At 34.2% G+C, this 24,054-nt stretch overlaps 1 pseudogene; it reads left to right on the top strand.

Moving 5' to 3' along the window:
* The first annotated feature begins 19,998 nt into the window (after window positions 1–19,998).
* Window positions 19,999–21,610, top strand: LOC149206950 (KH domain-containing protein At4g18375-like; annotated as a pseudogene).
* The last annotated feature ends 2,444 nt before the right edge of the window (window positions 21,611–24,054 follow it).

Below are 24,054 nucleotides of genomic sequence, written 5' to 3'. Positions count from 1 at the left end.
CAATGACTGATGGAAGGGCATTGTTGAGTGAGGAGGTGGTTGTGCATGAGATATTTTTACACAATTTTTTTTCTTTTCACTTTCTCACATATGCATTTGTGTTATGTTGAAAGTGTATGAAAATCATGTTTCTAGTTTTGATGTTTTGGTGTGTATGTGGTTTTCAGAATGCATGAAAAGATGTGTAGTCAGTGAATTGAATGTTGAGATGAATTGAATTTACCCACAACTTTATTTTCTATTAATCAGAGGATAGACATAGAGATGATGAAAAATATGGATGGATGTTTTATCTTTGTAGTGTGTTTCAGACGAAAAGTAGTGGCAGGTGGTGGCAAATGATGGTGTTTCACCTACGCTTGAGGAAATCCTCTGATTCCAAGGAAATACTGGTGGAAGTACTAGTGAAAATGACAATGATGAAGGTGCCATGTGTTCAAGACTTCTTCTTCTATCAAAGCACCTTGGTTGCCTTGTTGGTAAAGGTGGAAACATCATCAGTGAGATGTGGAAGCACATGATTAGAGAAAATATTCGCATATTTCCTAAAGAAGAGCGACCAAAATGTGCCTCCCAAAATGAGGAGCTCGTTCAGGTTATTGGATACCCTAGTGTTGGTAGAGATGCACTCATACAAATTACAAAAAGGCCGAGGGAAAATATTTTGAAATATATGGATGGTGCTACCAACACTGACAGCCACATAGTGCCTCCTTTGTCTAGTATATATGTCTCCAATACAATCCCTCTTTCATCATCAAGTTATGGCACAAGGAAATATCACCTATTATTGCCAAGGTATATCAAATGCTCCATTGTAAAACGTTTCTTATTTATTTTTTAATTAATTTTCTAAATACATATTATATTATAAATATATGTGGTATTATATGATTATCAAATTTCAGTTTGCTTAATTTATTTCATTTAAATTCATTAGGTTAATGAAGTAAATTGACGAAATTCAAGATATGCTTTTATATTTGTAATTAAAAAATTGTAAATAATTTATCTTGTATTTTATTTATAAAATGTTATATAAAATTATATAGCATAAATAATTTTAAAAATAAATAGATATTCAAAATGTAATAACAATTTTCCATGAATGAAAGAATTATATAATTGAATAGAAACAATTTCCCTTTTAATAATGTTATTGTATATATTTATTAGATTTTTATTGTGTATCTTAGTTTTATTGTTGATATAGAAATATTTATAATTCAATGAAAAACATTTTTTTTTAAACATTTGAATTAGATTTTCCTAATATAGACTAAAACTAGCATGTAATAAAAATATGATTTGAAGAAAAAATTTAAGTTGTAAACATACATTATAAAAAAGATGATCAAATAATTCAATAAAATGATTAAAAGATTAAAAGGATTTACATGACAAGTATTCGTCCATGTCTTGAAGATTCTACTCATGATCTATGTGCCCATGGAAATTTTTGGTCCATGCCCATGCATTGACATATATGCTACATGTCCATGCATTATTGGGGAAAGGAAATATGGAAGAAGTGTATACTAATAAAGTGCCATGATCCTTTCCATGGGCTGTAAGAAATTTTCATTCGATTATAATGTAGTCTCTTTACATTATGGGTGGTGCTTTGTATAATTGTTAAGTTTTCTTCAAGCATATTTCTTGTTCTCATTATCCGTTGTCAATTAAAACATCTTTCAATGAGCCATTAATTTCTCAAGAATTTCTTAACTTTCTTTATATCTATATATACAAAAGTAGGTTTCTTTATTGGTAAGGAAACTTCTTTTTACCAATATTATTGAATAGCTTAGTGGTTAATTAGTTATTTATTTTAAATATGAATTGTTCAACTCTTATTTCGAAATGATAATGTTTGTACAAGGTACTTCACCATGTTTTAATGATGTGTACATTGTGACTTTGATGTCGATCAATTAGATTTACAAATATTTATGATTTGACATTTGAATGGTTCACCCCTATTACAGATCGATGAATGAAAGCAATATGGCCATGTCTTTTAATATATATGACCACTTTCCTTAACAATGGTCACTTCCATTTTATGCAAGGCGGTAAAGGTTGGATTTAGTGTCGTAAAATTACCAAATAAAAATCTAATTGAAGATCGATATTGAAAGCCAAAAGCAGTGGCTAGTCCAACGCTACTAAATACTTCGCTAGGAAAGTAGTCACAAATGTGATATTAACTCCTTTCATAGTTGTTTGTTAGTTATGAGGGTAACCTTTGCAAGGTATGTATCTACATACGTGGTGTCCATACAAAATTCCATATTTCCTAAAATGGTGTTCATGACGAATTCCATGTGGGAGATACAACAGATAAGTGAAATAGATTGAAATATAAATAGAGATGATATTTTTTTATTGTTAGTGAAATTTATGTATTTGATGGTTGGTTATGTAAGTAGAGGTAAGTAAAATATATTAAAATATAAATAGTTAAGTTTTATCAGTCCCTGCCTCATCAAGGACTATAAAATTTACGTCATAGTCAAGTTGCATTGATTGTACATTACTTGGTTGTGTGTTTGCAATTGTAATCAAGTTTTGGGAAATTGCACAATATTTCTATTTTTGCATAAATTAAAAAATAATTTTCAAATTTTGATTAAATGTTATTTCTAATTTATGATTAGTTGAGGAAGCTCTGATGGGACATAATTCCCTAGATGGAGGGTGTTTTATTTTCATTTTTCCCAATGTCTGACAATTCATTTAAAAATTAAAATAAAAGTTATTTTGTGAGCGCCCATTACGATGGTGAGTGCTCTGACACGGTCACTTTTATGTTATTTCTCTACTCAGTAATGTGAAAATTGATGCAGTTTCGGGACATTATTATGTTAGTGTCTATTCAATAATGTTAATAATGATGTGGTTGCGGGTCGTTTGCATAAGCAAGGGGGTTTGAACAAATTTCGAATTAATATTATTATGTTTCCTTATGTGGAAGGAAAGGTATGTTTGGCAGAGTTGGGGTCCTTTCCATAGTAAGTATTATGATACCACTGAACGATGTGGTAATTGGTACGGTTTTATTGTGCAAAACATTCTATCTAGAGGATAAAGTATGTGCAGGAGGACTGGGGTCTTAGGGGTGCTAAATAAACTATGTTTTCAATCCTTCTAAAGAATAATTCTTGTGAAATAAAATGAATGTGTGGAAGGCTTTTTGTTTTTAAGTATTATTTAGGAACATTTTTCGCAACTTCAAAAGTAGTTGTACAAAGGTGGTTGTGCAAAGCTAGTTATTGACACAATTGCGGGACACTGTTATGATAATGTTTATTTCAATGATGTGAGAATTCCTATAGTTGTAGATTGTTTGCATAGGCCCCAAGGGGGATTGAACAATTTCAAATTAATATTATTATGCTTCATTGTGCGGAGTATAGAGTATGTGCAGGAAAGTTGGGGTCCTTTACATAGTGAGTGTTGGGGTTGTTGTGTGAAATGTTTACTATGGAGAGGATGAAGTATGTGCAGGAAAATTGAGGTATTTTGCATAGATGGGGGTGCTAAAGAAACTTTGTTCTAAATCCGTGTGAAAAAAAGAGTGGTGTGCGGTAAAAAGAAATTTCTCGAAGGCTTAGTCTTTTATTATTATTATTTAGGAGAATTTTGGGAAATTATGGAAGTAGTTGTATGAAAGCGATTGTCCAAAGCTACATGTTCAGAGGTATCGTGTGCAGAGTTTTGAATTTCAGTGATTGATCAAAGGGTGTTATTGAGTGCATAAGTAGTTGTGTGAACGAAGTTATGCTAAGGTGGTTATGCGTGTATGGATGTTATTTGAATTTTTTTTTCAAATTTTACTAAGATAATAAGTATGCAAATCCTTTGTTTTATTCTTATTTAGGGGCATATTTCAAAGTAGTTGTGTGAACAAAGTTTTTCGTATATGGTTGTGCATTTGCGAAGGTTATACGGAGAATAAATGCATGTGCAAAATTTGTGTGGAATGAGGGAAGTGTAGAGGGGTATTTTAATTGTAATGTGTATTGATATTAGTTTTATTATTAATAGATTCTACGGGATGCAAAAGTGCATATAATAAAATATTGAAAGATTATTTCACACAATGGACTATGTTGTTTGGAGGTAGTGTGTGCGGAGAACAAATGCTTCCTACGCATGATATCTAGGACTCACGTTTATTAATATCAGTTCAAATGTCAATGACTGATGGAAGGACATTGTTGAGTCCGGAGGTTTTTGTGCGTGATATATTTTTACACATAAATGATTTTTCTTTACGGTTTCGGCATATGAATTTGTGTTACGTTGAAAGTGTATGGAATTCATGTTTTTATATTTGATGTTTTGGTGCTTATGTGGTTTTCTTAATGCACAAGAAGGTGTGTATTTGATGAATTGAATGTAGAGATGGTTTGTATTTACCTGCAACTTTATTTTATATTAATCAGAGGATAGACATCGGGACAATGAAAAATATGTATGGAGGTTTTATCTTTGTAGTGTGTTTTAGGTGCAAAATAGTGGTAGGTGGTGGCTAATTATGGTGTTTCACCTACGCCCGAGGCTCCAAAATTAGTGTAGCAAATATTTTGGAGGGTGTTTGTCTCATTGTCAACATTAGGATAGGAGAATCTTGCGTTGGCAATTTCTAACAGCTTCTGACATGTTCCCGGACCTTCATCCAAACTATTTGCATTTTCCCTACTATCAGTTGTTTCAAAGGGAATTGTCTCAGAAACATTGATGATGGTATCACATTAACGATTCTCCATGTCAGAAGTATGAAACATTGCACCATTAGTTATATTGGATGAATCTCTAATGTCAAGATCCCCTATTTTTATTTTATCATTAAGATTAAACTTGGATGAAACAAAATCGTTGAAACCATTTTCCAAATCTGAATCTTTTGATTCCTTATCTTGAAGTTCCAAATATGACATGACTAACCCATATGAACCTGGACCCATAGGAGTTATAATTTCATTTGGATATGCCTTTTATTGAAGTTGAAAATACAGATAAATCATCTGAAGGAGTAGTCGGTAGGGAATTTCTTTGTCGAGATGGATATGTATCCCACTGTACCCCTGTAACTTGAGCACATGTATCTCCTATGGAGGATTTCCTTAAAACAATTTATGTTTGAACAAGACTGGTTCCATTAGGAATATATTTACTAGTAACATGTGACATAGGTGGCCCCATCCCTTCACTAATAAGAGGTGGTTTAGATTCTCCCTTATTTTTATCAATCATAGGGTCATGTTTTAAGGAAAAGATAGTTGGCATTGCCTTGTACATTTTCTCCGACTCGTTTTGTTCCAGAATAGGAACAACAAAATTGGGTATCATAGAAATGGATATATCTAAACTTAATTGTTTGTCTGGACTTGTAACAATTATTTGTGATTTCAAGGGAAATTCAACCAAGGTGGCACCTTCATCTACATGGTAACAGGTCCAAAGGGATAAATGGTAAGCTACAAACACTGCATATTAAACATGTTTAACTTTGTTGAACTGATTACGACTTGCACCCATAAGCAGAACATGTAAATACAAGAGAAAATCAAGTCCTATAAATTATGACTTCAAGAAAAGAGCATATAACTTGAGACCAATATGTAACCTAGTTTGGAGATAGTCAACTGCTTGAGATACTTTCAAAATGAAATTTTTATAACCTCATTACTTTGTTGGTAATATTTCGCAGAGAAGATTAAACTGGTTTCGAGGCTCCAACCTCCATCTGTGAATTATATTATCATAGAATAGATAATAGAAGTATCACTTCTACTAGACATATTAGAATTTCAAGGCATATTAAGAATAAAAATAATATTTATTTTAATGAGAATGAAATATTAACAATACAAAATGAATCCTAGACAGTTTTCCACCCTTAGAATCACCAACCGAGGCTGGCAAACAAGTTTCCAGCTTGTATTAGAAATGTAGATTTATTGTTTCACATCACAATCTATAGGATAGAGCACTAGTCAACATGAGAAACATTTCCTACATAAAATAAAAAATAAAGTTGTAAAATACCTAGTTGAACAGGTAAAGAGGGTCCACCTAGCCTCCCCATACCAACAGGCATTTGAGGAGGGTTGGGCCCCCTATTTATCAATTTTTTTCCATCCATATCTCTACAAAAGTACTTGAAACCCATCTCTACAAAAGTACTTGAAGCCCCAATTCATCTCACTTTTCAGTTTCATATTTTGGAGAGTAGATTTGGACATCAAAAATGAGAAGAAATCATGGTGGACATGTTTGGTAGAACAACACTAAAAAACAACTTTGGCAAGTAGATTTCAAGGGAAGAACTCAGAACAAAGTTTTTTCCAGAATAACAACACCCAAAACTCTTATTTGTTCTTCTATTTCTTAATCTCCTATACTCATTCAATGGAATCTCATTCATCATCTTGGGGAGGCTATCATCATAGAAATCATGGTGGAAGAAGTGGTGAAGCGAGAGGAGATGGTGAGGAAAGAAACAAAAATTTCCCATTGATTCCCCTTTATGGAAATGTGTCATAGAAAAATATAGAAAAAAAGAGAAATAAGGTGGAAACTACTTATGGAATTGCATAAGTGCAAGAAAAAGTTTGGATTCATATTCAAGGGTTATATCCCTTATGCTTTGAATTCCTTACAATGTGGTTTTGTAATCTATCACCCCAAATATTGAGCCACAATTTCAAAAGAAGCATGATGACACACAGATAGCTAGGGAAGAAAGGAGGAGAAACATGCATGTTAAATAAAGGGGAAGCACATTACCTCAACTATTGAGGAAGCCTAGAATAGATCAAACACCAAACTCTTGGAAATAATGTTTGATTGTGGTAGGATGGAAGAAACATATAGTCGAGTTACCCTTGCCATACGTGCATGTAGTATTCCATTTATAGATTATTTTGTATCTATATTGGAAATTCATGTTTAGAGTGGTGAATGAAGCACCCACGGGTTACAAGAAAAAAATTTGAAAAAGTATGCACCACCGTTCTATAGAAGGAGAAGTTGTTGTGGACTAATACAGCAAACCAACCATCAATAAATTTGATAGTATGTCTCCTTTAGATCCATACTTCTTCAGAGAAATAAATGCTTCAAATGGGGAGAAATGCATTGAATGCATGGCTGATATTTAAAAAAGTGATTGATATTTCAAATCATGGCTACAATATTTGAATATGGATATTGATGCTACACAACAAAAATGTGTACCCAAACAAATCCCATACAACCAGATGTAGGTGTCTACATCTCACAAAATGAAAAACATGTGATTTTTCCAAAATCATAAAAAATTTAAAAGTAACTAGACAAAAAAAAATATGTGTGATAAACGTGTGCAAAGTTTATGCCATAAAGACCTATTAAATCAATATTTTTGAGGCCTTTTGAAAAAAAATTAACAATTACTTTGGGGGAGATTTTCCCTGAATTTGTATAGGGCATAGTTTTAATTGTACCTTACAATGCAAATACAAATACAAATACAAATACAATACAATCAATCATATTTCATGTGTACAATACAAAAAATGTGTGAAAAATTATATACCCCAAGCCCAACAAGGTTGTATGGTGACTATGCTTCAAACGTCATGAAAGTTATGACAGACACTGCAAGTTCATGTAAAGAATTTATACAATCATTGAGTAGGTATGACCATATGTTTGGGACACCATGTGTAGTTCATAGTTTGAATTTTTCTTTCAAAGCTATTATTGTTAAATTTACAGAAATGAAAAAACATTGCGATAAAGAAAAATAAATATATTTATTTATTACAAAGGACCAACATGCATAAACACTGTGTACACAATTTCCCAAGCTCCAACTTTGTAATATTGGAGAAAATATATTTGCATCACACCATGTCTTGATTTTCTTATGTGGCAATGGGGTTGCTTTTTCCTTTATGGCAGTTTGTCCCAAGTGGCAAACATGGAGATCACCCAACACTCGAAAATAAATGCACATTGGAACTATCATTCTTGATAAGGTTTGTTGGGGTTAAATTGAGTAGTTTATTTCCATATTGAATCCATAGTTGATCTATTACAAACTTTGTGATATGGTTATTCCTATGTTGGGAGACATTTATGAGCATATTGATTGTATGTTGGAAATAATTCACTAGATTCTTGAAGAGTGGGACCCTTTCTTGTATGTCACCCATTAAGGGGATAATTATCAATAGATAGGACATATAAAATATCCCTTTGCATTAATTAGCCTATCCATTGAATCCAAAGTATACAACAAGGCTTAATTGGATAAATTTGGGAATGAAAGGAAAGCTCCAAACAACGAAGTTGTCGATGGATTCAAAGCAACAATTTCTATCATTTGTCTTTAACCAAGGGATCTTTAAAGAAATAATTTACTACATTTATCACAAGGAGTAATCAATTTGAAAATGCAAATGTACTCGTTGATATGATTACTATGAATCTTATTGCATGTTGATCATATTCTAGTTCTGAAACTTTGAAACTGCAGATGCTTGCACCTCAAGTTTTTTCACAAGTTCCCAACTTCTTAGTAGAAAAATTACTATGGAGCGCTTATGTGTTCATCCATTCAGTGAAGAGAAAACAAGTTGCATCAACTAAGGTAGGGGATCTTGTTTACAATCAATAAAATCTTCACTTGATATCTCAATATAGAGGCAGGGCTTCAAAGTTGTGGGATGTGATTCCCAAAAATGTACTCATCGATATGAGTATTATGAAACTTATTACAAACTTATCATATTCTACTTTTGAAACTATGAATTGCAGGCACTTTCATATCATGCTTTTTCACAAGTTACCAACTTCTGAGTAGCAAAACTATCATGGACCACTTTTGGGTTCATCCATTCAATGAAGAGAAACAAAATTTCATCAACAAATTCAAGGGATATTGTTTACAATCAATAAAATATTCACATGGTATCTCAATTAGTGTTACAGGAACTGATCCCCCCAGGTTCAGAATCTGAAATCATGCACTATGTGTATCCCTACTAAAACTACCCTAAAAAATCACGTCCCTGATTTTTCAGAACTGAAATTCCTCAAATTTTTCATCCTTCCTCAAATTTCACCCAAATATGAAAGTTGGTAACTAAAAAAAACCTCAAAAATGTAGAAATGATGAATTTCTCTGTTGGGTCCCTATAATACTAGTGATTACCCCATTATTATTGTAGTTATACCCCTTATTAATATTGTTGTGCCCCCATTGCCCCTATATTGTTATGACTGTGCCCCATAGAATCCCTCTATTGTTATTTTTGTGGCTTTATATTATTATTATTAGGTCGGCTGGGTTATATTGTGACTCCTTAGACTCCTATATATAGAAAGGAGGTTTTGTCATTTGAATCATCCAAGAATGGTTCATTTATGTAATGTAAAGGAGGTTGCCCCCTCGAAGAGGCTGAATTCTAAGGCGTTGATCTATTTTCTCTATCTTTTCTTGAGCTGGTTCCATAACATTTGGTATCAGAGCTTTGGATTCTAAGGTTTCGCTGCTCCAAACAGGTCATCGTGGAATTTTCGCTATAACTTTTTTTCTGCGACGTTTCAGAAGTTGAAAAAAAACCCATTTGAGAAGAAATCATGCTGAACCTTGGGTCCAAATTTCAGAGCTTTTCACACTATATTTGCGGAGATATGATCTGAGGAAGTTGGTCTTTTTGCAGACTCCTGAATTACATTCCAAACAGGTGACCTGGGGAAAATCGTCATAACTTTCTCTCTGGGGATCAGATTGAAATTTCGTAAGAAGGTACAGAAAGAGGGTGGACTGTAGTTTCTTGTATGCATTTTTCAGATCCAAAGGTCAAAACAGTGACTCGTGCCACGTCATACAAGTTCGCTCTACTGAACTAGTCTATAATCAAGTCACTGTGGGAGATTTCGCATAACTCTTCCTTGGAGAATCCAATTTGGGTCAAACTTGTGGCATTGGAAAGAGGACATAGAGGGCTACTGCAAGTCACACATTCAGAACTAGATGATCGGAAAGTACAGAGATACATCAGAGGCAATATCAAGCTCCTACAAAGTGAAAAAAGGTGTGTAGATTTTCTTAAATTTTTTCTTAAGCTTGGTTTGAAAATTTATTTTGAAGGAATTCAAAGGGCATAATAGAGCATTATTATCGGTAACTGATGCCCTGAGGAAAGAAAATGCAAACACCTAGTAAGGAACCTGAAAGCTCTAGCATGACTCATGAATACAGGAAGAAATGCTATATGATATATCAAAATTACAAGAACAAGTGCAACAAGTGTCACTTGCACAAAAAGCAACAGAATCTAAGATGGATGGTTTAAGGAAAGATGTAAAAGCTAAGATGGATGGTTTAAAGAAAGGTGTAGAAGCTAAGATGGATTGTTTAAAGAAAGGTGTAGAAGCTAAGATGGATGGCATGGAAGCTAAGGTGAATGGCATGGACGCTATAATTGATGGCATGGATGATAAGATGGAAGAATTGAAGATAAATATGAATAAGTTGCTACAAGAAATGGTCACTAATGGTGAAATGGTACTAAAGGAAACTCATGATGAGAAAAAAAGAAATGTTAATCATGATTCCATAGACTCTAATGTTGGATCGAAGACTCACCATATTCCAAAAATCGATATGAGGAAGTTTGATGGCAAGGATCCCGCCACATGGATATTACAGATGGAGCAATTCTTCGATCTCAATAATGTGCAAAACACACAAAAGGTACGTATGGCAACTTTATATTTGGAACCAAATCAGTTTGTATGGTATCAATGGCTTTGCTCTCGTAAACAATTTATCACTTGGGCAATTTTTACGGAAGAATTGATAGCACATTATGAGGATACAAAAAGCAACACTTTTTTTAGCCAATTGATAAGTCTCAAACAAAAGGGTTCAATAATGGAGCACATTGAGGAGTTCCAAAAATTGAACATAAGGGTAAAAGATATTCCAGAGGAGCATAGGATTGATGTGTTCATAGGGTCTTTAAAGGATAATATCCAACATGATGTTCGCCTTTGGGAACCTGATTCATTAGAGAAGGCATTCAGGTTAGCAAGAAAAATGGAAAGCAAAATTATGGCAACTAGGAAGCATACCACTCACAACTATAAAGACGGAAGTGTTGTTGCCCCTAGTCTTCCACAACCTATAAGGTTGACACCACAACAATTGGAAGAAAAAAGAGCAAAAGGGCTTTGTTACAGTTGTGATAGCAAATACACTAAAGGTCATAAGTGTGCTGAGAAGAAATTATTCTACATAGATTGTGAAGAGGAAGAAGAAAAGGAGCAAGAAAGGTCAAAAGAAGAGGATATACTCCAGGAACAAAGCCTAGATGAAGAACAAATAAATCCGACCATATCTTGTAATGCATTGGCGGGAATTACCACTCCTCAAACCATCAAGATAGAAGGACAAATCAAGAAGAAAAAGGTAATAGTGTTGATTGATTCAGGAAGCACCCACAATTTTATTCATTGTAAGGTAGCAAAAGAATTGAATTGCTTCCTATATCCAGCACCAGAGTGTCAAGTGATGATTGCAAATGGAGGAACAATAAATTGCTCTGGAAAGTGCCATAATATCAAGCTATCCATGGGAGAATATGTATTGACTAGCCCAATGCTTTCCATTCCAATGGGAGGTGCTGATGTTGTACTAGGAGTCCAATGGCTACAATCCTTGGGTACAATAGCTTTTAATTTTCAAGAACTTTTCATCAAATTTTATACGGAAGGAAAGGAAGTTGAATTAAGGGGTATTGCAGGGAAACCAGGAGCAAAGAGGTGTAATTGCACAATTATGTTCGCTAGATGTTTCCACATCGGAATCATCTATTTCTCCAGATCTCCAAAAAGTCCTGGACAATCATTCCAAGGTATTTGAGACTCCCAAAGGTCTCCCACCTATGCGTGATCATGATCATGCTATTCATCTGATTCCAGGAAGTGTTCCTCCAAACATCAGGCCGTACAGATATCCCTATGTCAAAAAGAATGAAATTGAACGTATGGTTGCAGAAATGCTAGAGGCTGGTATAATTCAACCGAGTCAAAGTTCTTTCTCTGCTCCAGTAGTATTGGTGCACAAGAAGGATGGATCATGGCGCATGTGTCCGGATTATAGGGAGCTCAACAAGCTCACTATTAAAGATAAGTTCCCCATTCCTGTCATTGATGAATTACTGGATGAATTGCATGGATCAATTTACTTCACCAAGTTGGATCTTCGTTCAGGATATCATCAAATCAGAATGAAGATTGAAGACATTCCGAAAACAGCATTTAGAACTCATGAGGGTCATTATGAATTTTTGGTCATGCCTTTTGGCCTTACCAATGCACCTTCAACATTTCAAGGTTTGATGAATTCAATTTTCAAACCATTCCTTAGAAAATTTGTGTTAGTATTTTTTGATGATATACTAATCTACAGCAAGTCTTGGAAGGATCATGTTGAACATGTTGACAGGGTGCTACAACTATTGGAGGAGAAACAATTATATGCAAAAAGATCCAAATGTTTCTTTGGAGTCCAGGAGGTGGAATATTTGGGTCATATTGTATCTCATGAAGGAGTTAAGGTAGACCCTAGCAAAATTAAAGCCATTAAGGAATGGAAAATCCCCACATCCATAAAGCATCTGCGAGGATTTCTTGGGTTGACAGGGTATTATCGCAAGTTTGTTAAGAATTATGGGAGAATAGCAGCACCTCTAACAACATTATTGAAGAAAGATGCATTTTCATGGACTCCGGAAGCAACAAAGGCCTTTGAACATCTTAAAGAGGCAATGTGCCAAGCACCGGTCTTAGCTACACCGGACTTCACAAAAACCTTTATTGTGGAATGTGATGCTTCAGGAAATGGAATTGGTGCTGTTCTAATGCAAGATGAAAGACCCATTGCTTTTGAAAGTCGTCCAATCAAGGGAAAGTTTTTAAGCAAAGCTATTTATGAGAAGGAAATGTTGGCAATACTCCATGCACTTAAGAAATGGCGACCCTACCTAATGGGAAGACACTTCAAGGTAAAAACGGATCATGATAGCCTTAAATACTTTTTAGAACAAAGATTATCCTCTGAAGAGCAACAAAAGTGGGTCACAAAGATGTTGGGTTATGACTTTGAAATCATCTACAAAAAAGGGAAGCAAAATGTGGTGGCAGATGCACTCTCAAGAAAGGATGAGGATGTGGAAGCATTGTTGTGCGCCATTTCTATTATCCAACCAGATTGGATAAACGAAGCAAGGGAGGAATGGAAGAATGACGAAGAAGTGTGGGCACTTATTCGAAAGTTACAACAAGATTCCAGTACGTCTGATACATTTAGCTGGCAAAATGATTCGTTATGGTACAAAGATCGCTTATACCTCTGTAAGAATTCCCAGCTAAAACAAAAGATTCTTATGGAATTGCACACTTCTCCCTTAGGAGGGCACTCAGGATTTTTAAAAACTTACCACAGGGTTAAGAAGGAATTTTTTTGGGATGGCCTTAAATCAGATATTCAAAAGTTTGTGGCGGAATGTTTGGTTTGCCAACAAAATAAAGTTGAAACAATTAAGACACCGGGTCTATTACAACCTTTATCCATTCCAAGCCAACGTTGGGAGGAGGTTTCAATGGATTTTATCACAGGTTTACCCAAGTCTGAGGGAAAGAGTGTCATCATGGTGGTAGTTGACAGACTTACCAAGTATGCACACTTTTGTGCATTATCACATCCATTTAAAGCCAGTACAGTTTCTACTGCATTTATGGAAACAATTCAAAAGCTACATGGAAACCCAAAGATTATTGTAAGTGACAGAGATCCCATTTTCACTGGAAATTTTTGGACAGAATTATTTTCTTGTCTTGGTACTCAGTTAGCTCATAGCTCATCTTATCATCCTCAATCTGATGGGAAAACTGAGATAGTAAACAAATGTTTGGAAGGATATCTTCGTTGCTTTGTATCTGATAAACAGACACAATGGGTCAAATGGTTGCCTCTGGCTGAATGGTGGTATAACACTTCCTTCCATACACAACAAAAATGACCCCATTTATGGCACTTTATGGGTATCAACCACCATCCATCACATCATATTTAAGAGAAAATTCTAAGGTTCAAGCAGTGGAACATCACATCGAACATCAACAACAAGTCCTCCAACTCTTAAAGGATAACCTCGTGTTGGCACAGAATAGAATGAAACAACAGGCAGATCAACATCGCAGTGAAAGAAGTTTTGATGTAGGTGATTGGGTATTCCTACGGCTACAACCATATAAGCAAATGTCCCTCAAGCAAGCTAAGAAGGATAATAAATTATCACCAAAGTATTATGGTCCGTACAAGGTGTTGCAAAAGATTGGTACTATGGCATACAAATTGGAGCTTCCTGCAGCTTCTCGATTGCACCCAGTTTTCCAAACAAGAACTCGACAGCTACGAAATCGATCAATTTCAGAGTATCTTATCAAGTGGAAGAACTTATCCACTGAATATTCCACATGGGAGGATGAGAATTTTATGCAGAAGTATCCAGAACTACTCAAGCGTTGAGGAAAACACTTTTTTGAAGGAGAGGGGCATGTTGGGTCCCTATAATACTAGTGATTACCCCATTACTATTGTAGTTATACCCCTTATTAATATTGTTGTGCCCCTATTGCCCCTATATTGTTATTACTGTGCCCCATAGAATCCCTCTATTGTTATTTTTGTGGCTTTATATTATTATTGTTAGGTCGGCTGGGTTATATTGTGACTCCTTAGACTCCTATATATAGAAAGGAGGTTTTGTCATTTGAATCATCCAAGAATGGTTCATTTATGTAATGTAAAGGAGGTTTCCCCCTCGAAGAGGCTGAATTCTAAGGCATTGATCTATCTTCTCTATCTTTTCTTGAGCTGGTTTCATAACATTCTCCACCATTTCACAAATCTAGAAGTTGGTATGGAGTTGATGTTTGCCTTCCTCTTAGTATACATAGATTGAAATCAAATTCTACATTAGTGGTAAATGGGCTTAATCTTCAGCCATCATTGATTCTCATATGTCTCAATAGTTTGTGATTAATCAAATGGTTGGTGAGGTATATTGTGCTGCACTGACCATGTTGGTAATATTCAGTTGACATTTTTGTTCATTTGGTAAAACCCTTAGAAGCTACGTTTTAGAGTGAATTTCATAGTCATGCTACAAACATATTTGACATGTTTGGTTAAGACGAGTTTTTATTCTGCGACAATTGACATTCTCCAGATCACCATTAAGGGAGGGCATTATAGTTATATTTTGATTATGTCATATATTAAAGTTATAATATATTCTAAGTTAGTAATTAAATGACTTAATTTGCATGTCATAAATAGAGTTTTGTTCGATTATATTAGTACTTAACTAATAAAGTAATTGTACATGATTTTGATATAGGACATTGTCTTCTTATATATGCATTGACATCAACATGAATTGGATATGAATGAAACATATCACTCTCTCTTTCAATATATTTTGGCTTGCATTCTTTGTAAACATTCTTGATTTAATTTCTTCATACTTCATGTTTTTTTCCCATTTAGGATTAAAATAGAACAATTATCAGGAGACAGAAAAGTCCCTAAATCCATAAAATAAAAAATAAACATAACTAATGTTTCAAACTCATTCTTGGCATTTAAGGCTTACCTCAAGAGCTTTTTTAGCAGTTGTTTATGTAATAACTCCAGCATATGCATTCATTGTCGGGACCAATAATAGAACCTGTAATATGTAATGCACATACAACTTAGACGACACATTAAACAGTTTTAAGAAAAATCACACTAGATATATATAATAGATTGAAAGCATAATTTTGAATACCCATCTTATGAAAATCAGGATGATACAAGGAACTTGGAAAATAATATTGAAATAAAAGTACTAGTAAAAACCAAATTGACCTAAAGGAACCATCGTCAAAATAGGATATGTGGAATTAAAATTCTATTATAATCCACCCAGCCAATGCTTCTACTTGATTTTCATTAACTCTATGCATACTTATATTATCTGAGATGATGTTGCTAAGGAACTACTTTCATGGAAACTATAATATTAAATGTGAGTCAATTTCTAACCCCTCTCCTTAATGGCCATTTTTCATACAAGTTTCCATGTTAGCTTAAGGAGATATTATATAGACTACATGACACACAAAAATGAGTGGTTTTCTTAATTGAATGGTAATGAATGTCACCAAGGGACAAATTCTTTAGGAGATGAGAAGGTATACATATTGAAAGCCCAAGGAACAAACCCAATGAACATGCCTAATAGAAACTAAAGATGTGCAAGATATATTATATGTAATGGGCCTAAAGAAGAAACTGTAGACAATAAATCAAATACTAAAGCATCGCTCCAAGATTGAATCTAAAGTCAAAATGATTCCATAAAAGACAAGAGGGACAAATAGAAAGTGGTTGCAAAATTTGTTTAAATTGATCTTTACAAGTATACATATACAAAAATAGGGAAAAAAGCATTGGTGGCTGAAAACATTTCTGAAAATCAGCTATGGCATAAAAGGCATGGATATCTTAAGTCCCAAATTTCGAACTTTTAATGAAATTTAATAGGGCTCATGGCTTTCCTCCAATTCAACATGAGTTATTGTGAATCTTACATTTTAGACAAGAAACATAGAGAAAAATTAAGAAAAAATATTGCATTTGGAAATTGTGGATAGTGACCTTCATGATCCCATGAGATTTTAGTCATTGGTAAGTGCAAATTATTTTATGCCATCCATCGATTCCCTTCCAAGAAAAATTTGGTTGTGCTTTCTCAAGTACAAGTTATTAGCTTTCATAACACTAAAGAAAATCAGAGAAATTGATGAAACTTGAAACGGAAATTGAAGAGGAGATTAAGGTTCTCACAAAATAGAGTTTGAGAAAATAAATTCTAGTTACTTCTACTGTTATTACAATACTCAAGGTATTTTCACAATGGAACTATAGTGTATAGAGGAAACGAGGACCATCATGGAGATGGCCAATAGCATCGTTATCCCAGACAACTCTCAAACAACTTTTCGGTTAGAGAAATGTACACTACATACAACAATGTAATCATTCAAAAGAAGCCCCACAAAGGCTGCGAGAAGCATCTCACCTACAAATTCATAAGTGGTAGGAAACCATAAGTAAATTGCTGAGTTTCAAGTATACAAATACATGTGTGGATACAAGTATGATATCTGGTAAAGATATGGAAATTTTTTAGAACAACCTATATATTTTATGGCTAGGAAACAAATTTTCTTATATAATAAATGTATGTGAACATGCAAACAAAAGAGAAAATTTCCAAAATGTCATTCATGAATTTGGAAATAGAACCAAAAATATAGTTCTCATTAATATTAGCAAACTTGATTCACAAGCATTACATACAAAATGAGTTTTTTTCCACTATACTTATAACGCTCTAGATTATATACATTACATTTAATACAAATAAGAAATTATATGTCATCAAAATATCTTCATTAGAATTTACTTCCCCCTCGGTCTCCAAGTACTTATACTCTGCAAAAATTAGGTTTTTAGTGAGTTCCCTTTGCTTCTTTCAAATTTTTACTTCAACTATTGATTTAATGCACATGAAGTGTCTTCACATTGGGAATTGGTCTCAACGACTTTGTTTCTTCTCCACCCACTGGTTTGTTTAGTTTTGGATGGAGGATTATACCATCGAGTCTTACCCATACATAAAATAACTTGCCCTATTAGAACTGGGTTTTTGTTAATCCTTCCCTATTTAACTAAAAATATCAGCCCATCAGTGAGTTGTCAACTTTTCCTGAGCATTCACATTAGGGGTTCTAGCATAGTAGTTTTCTTTCTCTTCTAACCTAGGTCCATTTTTAGGAAGAGAGGTGCACAAGCTACTAAGATTTGCACATACTTGGCCCTCCTCTCATTTCTTGTTCATTGTTCATTCATGATGTCATCAACCTTAAAAAAAAACGGTGTTATTTGTAGAGTCATATAACTCTGGTGATCATGATAATTATCATCTCAATGCTTGAAACATGCCTTCCACATCTCAAAACAAGAGAAACACCTAACCTTCCCTACCCCATCATTCTATAGAAGAGAATAATAATCGGCATATTCATAGACTCAAAAGTAAGTGTTCAGTCACTCAAAATTATAACTCTAGAGGTTCAAAATACTATAACAGAATACATTAATTGACCAAAACATATCGTGATGAGCTTTCCCTTGAAATTCAAAAATTTTTCTCCGAAATTGAGTCACTGGGATAAGAAGGAAGTGACCATTCAAGTCACCTGGAACTGAACGATTCCCTCTTTTTTGCCCCTATAGATCCTTGCCAACCAATGCAATAAAAAAAAGTTTCTTGTTTGTAATTACAATTTACAGATGAGTGGAACATGTGAGATATGGTTGTGGGAATTATTAAGAGAGCACAATTTCCAGATTCATGGAGATATGATTGATGAACTGGTTCAAACTGTTCATACATCTATATAGATCATTAGACGAGGCCTTGATCTAGATGATGCTAACTATCTATCTAGGTATTATCCATCCACAAATAATAAAGTAGAATAACTCAATTTTGCCAAGGAAAAGCGTGCTAATGCAACATGCCAACAAGTGGTTGTAATCATAATTAGTCAAGATGGATGAAAAAGGGTTTTGGTAATCTTCTTTTCAATTGCTATTTCCAAACCCTTCCATTGAGCCATATATTCTACTTGATTATTGGTTGCTACTCCGAGAACCCATGTATATTGATACTCTATTTTATTGTCGAGTCAAAAAATAACCCCTCTCGCTCCTACCAACCCTAAATGGTTTAATGATTAATAAGAATTATCATTATTATTATTTTTTTAATTTCATATTTTTTAACTAACTAAATAATTAATATCTTAGATAAATATATATAATCAAAGCATAAGTAATACAAAATCGACAATAAAAAAATTTAACTAACAAGTTTAGGAATATTCAATTTCTACCCTTCCCCATGAAATTTGAACCTTGTCACCTTCTGAAGACTAAACGCCACACAAACCGATTGGTTTAAATCTTATGGGTAATTATAAGATTCAGCCTGATTACATTATCATTTACAATTTCATTAAAGTTGTTTAAACTAATTAACTAATGCAACCATATAAATTAAATGGTTGGTAGATGCTTATATACATCCTCTCTTCCTCTCTAGTAATATATATATTAACTAACTTTTAACATCATCATCATCATCATTGTAATTATTATTAAAAGAATTAATATATAAGTTAAAACAAAGTAACTTTTAACATCATCATTACAATTATTATTAAAGAATTAATATATGAGCTAAACATGTATAAATTTAAAAATGCATATAACAAGATTCTTAACTAGGGAGATTCTTAAGCTATAAGTAGATTTTGTTGCAATATCATGACTCAATATTATAACTTACTAATACCAATTGTCCAAACAACCATAAGTTATGTTCATTTGACATTTTCTTAATTCCCTTGTAGTAACCCATTCCTGAAATCTTCGTTCATTCCTTAACTCTTCCTTCCCTTCCCTTATATTGAGATAAACTCTTATTTCCCTTATATTGATATAAGAACATGAAAATATGATATTAATATTGATATAAGAACATGAAAATATGATACTATTATTGAAGTGGAAACCTAACCCACACACGTGGGTCTTAACGCTAGGGTACCGGTTGAACAAGTTGTCGGCTTTAATAAGCCCTAACGCATGTCATATAAAAGGGGGCAATCCAGTGGCGTTGACGGGAGGGTGTGGGAGACTCAAGAAGACAGGTAGCATTCAAATACACGAAACTTCTTCTCGTGGCTCAGCGTTTTTCCTTAAAAGAGGGAGAGTTTTTATTTGTGAAAGTGAAAGGATTGCCTGCAATGGACGGGTTTTACTCTGCCATTGGAAAGCGAGCACGCAGGGAAAATGAGGTTCCAGAGAACATTGACTCTGGAAATAAGAGGCGGAACTCTGGAACTGGTAGAGAGCGAACTCTGCCTGGCGCTGACAGTACTGTGTATCGCATACTATGCCCTGTTAATGTGGTAGGAAGTGTTATAGGAAAGGCGGGTAAAGTTATAAAATCTGTGAGTCGAGAGACGCGTTCGAAGATCAAAGTTATAGATGCTGTTCCAGGCGTTGATGATCGCGTGATAGTAATCTTCAGCTCACCGTCAGGCAACGACAAGGAGAAGGATTGCAATGAGAATGAAGTTGAAGTTGAACCTGTACTGTGTCCTGCTCAGGATGCTCTTCTTAGAGTGCATTCTGTTATTGTTCAACAATCTTCTTCTGCTAGAGATTATGACGCCGACGACAAAAAGAGACAACACAATGCTCGGTTGCTGGTTGCTAACAGCCAGATTGGAGGTTTGATTGGAAAAGGTGGAAATAACATTCAAAAATTGAGGAGCGAATCCGGGGCACAAATTCAGATACGGCCAAAAGATGAGTTGCCAGGCTGTGCGTTTAGTTTTGGTGAAGTCGTTGTCATATCTGGAGATGCAACCGCTGTCAAGAAAGCACTGTATAAAGTTTCAGCTTTTCTGTATAAACACCCACCTAAGGAGCAAATTCCTTGGACTGATATTTTATCAGCAACGAACCCAACTTCACTCCTTCCTTCTGGTGTGCCCGCATTATTTACTCCGCCAAATTATGTTCCACAACGAGATTCACTGTTTGCTCATCACAGTTCAGGTGCTCCAAGAGTAAATGGTACTTATGCCTCCGGTCATTTACCAGCACTGGGAGGATATGGAAGTGAAGCTCGAAGTTCAATATGGCCTCTTACTTATAACCCTGCTCTTCCCATTGCTCCAAAATCTGGGAATTCTGCTGTTGAGAAAAGTCCGGAGGAGTTTTGTATTCGAATAGTATGCCCAAATGATAAAATTGGAGGTGTGATTGGTAAGGGCGGCAATATCATCAAAAGCATGAGGAAAGATAAACGGAGCAAGTATTAAGGTTGAAGACGCACAATCAGATTCAGATGAACGTGTAATTGTGGTTTCTTCAACAGAGTTGGCTAATGATGGTGTTTCACCTACGCTCGAGGCAGTCCTCCAATTGCAAGGAAAGACTAGTGGAAGCACTAGTGACAATGACAATGATGAAGGTGGCATTTGTACAAGGCTTCTTGTTTCGTCAAAGCACATTGGTTGCCTTCTTGGTAAAGGTGGCAACATCATCAATGAGATGCGGCAGCAAACTCGAGCAAATATTCGCATATTTCGCAAAGAGGAGCGACCAAAATGTGCCTCCCAAAATGAGGAGCTCGTTCAGGTTTCTGGAGACCCGAGTGTTGCTAGAGATGCACTCATCCAAATTACAAAAAGATTGAGGGCAAATATTTTCAAAGATATGGATGGTGATACCAACTCCCACACCTACACAGTGCCTCCTTTGTCTGGTCTATCTGTGCCCAGTGCGAACCCTCTTTCATCATCAAATTATGGCACTAGGCAATATGATCTAGGATTTCCAAGGTAGATCAGGTGCTCCATTATAAAATGTTTCTTATTTTTTTTAATCATATACACTATGATTATCAAATTGAGTTTGCTTAATTTACTTCATTTAAATTCATCGGGTTAATGAAATAAATTGAGGAAATTGTTTGTGTTTTTTTTTTTTTTTAACATTTGAATTATATTTGCCTAAACAAAAACTAGTATGTAATAAAAATATGATGTGAAGAAAAAATATAATTGGTAAGTATACATTATAACAAAGAAGATCAAATCATTCAATAAAATGATTAAAGGATTAACAAGATTTAGATGGCAAGTATTGGTCCATGTCTTGAAGATTCTACTCATGATCTATGTCCTAAGGGCAAGTGTTAGTCCATGTCCACACATTGGTATACATGCTTGTAAAAAACGTTTGTCCATGTCCATGCATTAATCAACATTCTCTCATCAAATGTTGCTCCATCTCCATGTATTGTTGGGGAAAAAGAAACTTGACAACAATATATACTAATAAAGCACCATGTTAGTGAAAAATGGAAAGACAAAAAAATTGTATTTATAGCTAAATACTTCTTGTTGGAGCAAATTATAGAAGATAAAACCATTGAAGATAATGTTCATTTGCAAGTTGTAGAAAATAGAGGCCCGTAAGAAGTGGAGATTATGATGCATCTCTTGGATATGGAAGAAGGTGATATAATTTACAACATGGTTAGACGAAGGACCATTGTCAAGAAGATTCCCACATAAACCAAGGTGAAACTTTGCCCAAGTATGGTGAGAATTGACTTCATAGAAAGCATCTTGATTACTGAAGTGAGAAAAATGAAGGTGAATATTACGACTTACATACAAAAGAGTTTGGTTATTGAGGTGAACACAAATTTGGAGTTGAATATTACAAAGGAAAGTGGGTTGGCACTTCATGCACTTGAAAAATTATCCCTTGTGGATTGGGAGAGGTTGGGAGTGATTGATGGAAATGAATAGTCTATTGAGAGAATGAAAAATTGGATGTGAATGTTTCAAGTGCATGAATGGGACATTATGAAGAGTCAACGATGAAAAAAAAGTTAAATAGAGAATAATGACCTACCTCCTAGAGATTCTACTCATGAGCATCCAACAAACCTCTTGGAGATTCTACTCATGATCTACATCCTCATCATAAGTGTTGTTCCATGTGCATGCATTGAGCTACATGCTTGTGGCAAGTGTTGGTCCATGTCCATGTATTGATATACACACCCATAACAAGTATGGTCCACATCCATGCATTATTGAAGCAAAAGGAAACATGGCCACATTATATACTAATGAAGGGCCATGTTCTTTTATTAGAATGGTTATTAAAAGAATGAAAGAAGCAGTGGACGGAGGTAGTGGAGGAATATTATGTTTTCTTATATATTCCATAAATAGCATAGGGGTGTTTACTAACGTGGTTGATATACATTGATCGACGTCATTTTCATACACTAATTGGTGTATAAAAGATGGAAAATTCCACTGATCAGCGTATATCAACCACATAAAAATGTTTGTGATAGTTACAACCACATTTAATCGTAAACACCTTGGTTGACCATGTTTGACATTTCTAACTATCGTTTACCACAATTGACAATTATGAGTCGTTAGAGCATGGAATGTTCTAATTTGATTATGGTTGGCCAATGATGACCATGCTTGATCATGGTTGAGCTACCAAAATGTGCTTCTGGAAATGAGGAGCTTGTTCATAGTGGAGTGCCCATTGTTACAAGATATGTACCCATCCAAGCTACAAGAAGGCTCAAGGAAAATATTTTCAAAGAGAAAGATGGTGCGCGAAACAATGACACTGTACTTCCTTTATCTAATTTGCCTAGTGGAACTTCTATTTCATCAAACTATGGTACAACACAATATCATTTAGAATTTCCAAGAACTTGGTAGATCAGGTTCTTTACTGTAAAATGTTTCTTAAAAATAAATAAATTGATTGTACATAGAATTTGATATCTTATTTAATATTTATAATTAAAAAAAATTGTAAAATAATTTATTTTTTATAATTGAATAATTATAATAAATTTCTCTAAATGGGAGAATTTCATAAGTTAAAAGAAATTTCTTGCCTTTCAATAAGGTTATTATACATACAAATTGGATTTTGAATATGTAATTATGAAATTATATTTTATAAATAATTAACAAAATGATTCTCAAAACATAATAACTTTATCTTAATAAAATAATTTATTCCCTTTCAATAATGTTATTATACATACTAATTGGCTTTTGATTATGTAATTATGTTTTTATCCAATCTTATTTAATATAGAATGATTTTAAAAATACGCAATTTTATATATAACTTTCTTTAATATGAAATAGAATTAGCTAGTTGATGGTCCTTATTGTGTATCGAAAGTTTCCAAACTTACAAGTGCAAGTGCAGGTAATTTTTGTAGATTT

The sequence above is a fragment of the Pinus tabuliformis genome, chromosome 1_2, assembly GCF_031772625.1.
Source record: "Pinus tabuliformis cultivar Carrire ecotype Pingquan chromosome 1_2, CPIR1, whole genome shotgun sequence".
In the NCBI taxonomy this organism is placed as follows: Eukaryota; Viridiplantae; Streptophyta; class Pinopsida; order Pinales; family Pinaceae; genus Pinus; species Pinus tabuliformis.
Note: the sequence above shows the minus strand (reverse complement) of the source record. Positions and strands in the feature narration are given on the sequence as shown.